This window comes from Chaetodon auriga, chromosome 23 (assembly GCF_051107435.1).
Source record: "Chaetodon auriga isolate fChaAug3 chromosome 23, fChaAug3.hap1, whole genome shotgun sequence".
NCBI lineage: Eukaryota > Metazoa > Chordata > Actinopteri > Chaetodontiformes > Chaetodontidae > Chaetodon > Chaetodon auriga.
Window position 1 is genome coordinate 2813242 of NC_135096.1, and position 2500 is coordinate 2815741.

The following is a 2500-nucleotide window of genomic DNA, read 5'->3' on the forward strand; positions in this document are numbered from 1 at the left end:
TCTCCTCTGGAGGCCCCTGTTTCCGAAAAGCTGGTTTCTGAAATCGTGCGCAGACTCGCTTGGGAAGGCGGGTAAAAGCGCGCGCCTTTCGGAGAGAAGGGGGTACCCAAAGCGGTTGGATTTCAACCGCTTTGGGGCCTTCTCTCCGAAAACGACTTTTGTCGTTTTTCCTTCCCCGCTCCTTCTGTACTTTATCTTTTTTGACGTTTTGTCATCGGGGACGTGGCGAAAAATGTAGAAAATGAAAGAAATGTAGAAAATACGCAAGACGCGCTTGGCTTTGGCCTGCGCTTTTCGCCTTCTCTCTGAAAATGACAAAGCGGTTGGATTTCAACCGCTTTGGCCTGCTTTTCGCCTTCTCTCCGAGATTGACTTTGTCATATTTTTCTCCCCCCACTTCTTCTTCTTGTCGTTTTGGTTTTATGCCCCTGGTACTCTGCTCTCATCCCCGTGCCCTTGGTACTCTGCTCTCATCCCCGTGCCCCTGGTACTCTGCTCTCATCCCCGTGCCCCTGGTACTCTGCTCTCATCCCCGTGCCCCTGGTACTCTGCTCTCATCCCCGTGCCCCTGGTACTCTGCTCTCATCCCCGTGCCCCTGGTACTCTGCTCTCATCCCCGTGCCCTTGGTACTCTGCTCTCATCCCCGTGCCCCTGGTACTCTGCTCTCATCCCCGTGCCCCTGGTACTCTGCTCTCATCCCCGTGCCCTTGGTACTCTGCTCTCATCCCCGTGCCCCTGGTACTCTGCTCTCATCCCCGTGCCCCTGGTACTCCTCTCTCTCTCTCTCTCTCTCTCTCTCTCTCTCTCTCTCTCTCTCTCTCTCTTTCTCTCCCTCTCTCTCATAGACATAGCTCACCTGCCTGACCCCCTCGTCTTTTCACAGCCACAGGGAGGCTTCCATCCTTACCAGGCCTGACCCCCCTCATCTGCTCACAGCCGTGGGGAGGCTTCCAGCCTTTTCCAGGCCCCCAGCATGAGGAGCAGGGCTGGGTGCTGGCTCCAAGCCTGAACCCCTCGTCGTCTTCTAGCAGCCACAGGGAGGCGTCTGGCCTTTCCAGGCCCCCCAGCCTGCTACTCGTGCTGGGGGCTGGCTCCAGGCCTGACCCCCTCACCTTCTCACAGCCACGGGGAGGCTTCCAGCCTTTCCAGGCCCCCAGCACGAGGAGCAGGCTGGGTGCCGGCTCCAGCCCTGACCCCCTCCTCTTCTTCTAGCAGCCACAGGGAGGCGTCTGGCCTTTCCAGGCCCCCCAGCCTGCTACTCGTGCTGGGTGCTGGCTCCAGCCCTGACCCCCTCCTCTTCTTCTAGCAGCCACAGGCAGGCGTCTGGCCTTTCCAGGCCCCCCTAGCCTGCTACTCGTACTGGGCGCTGGCTCCAGCCCTGACCCCCTCGTCGTCTTATAGCAGCCACAGGGAGGCGTCTGGCCTTTCCAGGCCCCCCAGCCTGCTACTCGTGCTGGGCGCTGGCTCCAGCCCTGACCCCCTCCTCTTCTTCTAGCAGCCAGAGGGAGGCGTCTGGCCTTTCCAGGCCCCCCAGCCTGCTACTCGTGCTGGGGGCTGGCTCCAGGCCTGACCCCCTCATCTTCTCACAGCCACGGGGAGGCTTCCAGCCTTTCCAGGCCCCCAGCACGAGGAGCAGGCTGGGTGCCGGCTCCAGCCCTGACCCCCTCATCTTCTCACAGCCATGGGGAGGCTTCCAGCCTTTCCAGGCCCCCAGCACGAGGAGCAGGCTGGGTGCCGGCTCCAGCCCTGACCCCCTCATCTTCTCACAGCCATGGGGAGGCTTCCAGCCTTTCCAGGCCCCCAGCACGAGGAGCAGGCTGGGTGCCGGCTCCAGCCCTGACCCCCTCATCTTCTCACAGCCATGGGGAGGCTTCCAGCCTTTCCAGGCCCCCAGCACGAGGAGCAGGCTGGGTGCCGGCTCCAGCCCTGACCCCCTCATCTTCTCACAGCCATGGGGAGGCTTCCAGCCTTTCCAGGCCCCCAGCACGAGGAGCAGGCTGGGTGCCGGCTCCAGCCCTGACCCCCTCATCTTCTCACAGCCATGGGGAGGCTTCCAGCCTTTCCAGGCCCCCAGCACGAGGAGCAGGCTGGGTGCCGGCTCCAGCCCTGACCCCCTCCTCTTCTTCTAGCAGCCACAGGCAGGCGTCTGGCCTTTCCAGGCCCCCCAGCCTGCTACTCGTGCTGGGTGCTGGCTCCAGCCCTGACCCCCTCCTCTTCTTCTAGCAGCCACAGGGAGGCTTCTGGCCTTTCCAGGCCCCCCAGCCTGCTACTCGTGCTGGGTGCTGGCTCCAGCCCTGACCCCCTCCTCTTCTTCTAGCAGCCACAGGGAGGCTTCTGGCCTTTCCAGGCCCCCCAGCCTGCTACTCGTGCTGGGTGCTGGCTCCAGCCCTGACCCCCTCGTCTTCTTCTAGCAGCCACAGGGAGGCTTCTGGCCTTTCCAGGCCCCCCAGCCTGCTACTCGTGCTGGGTGCTGGCTCCAGCCCTGACCCCCTCCTCTTC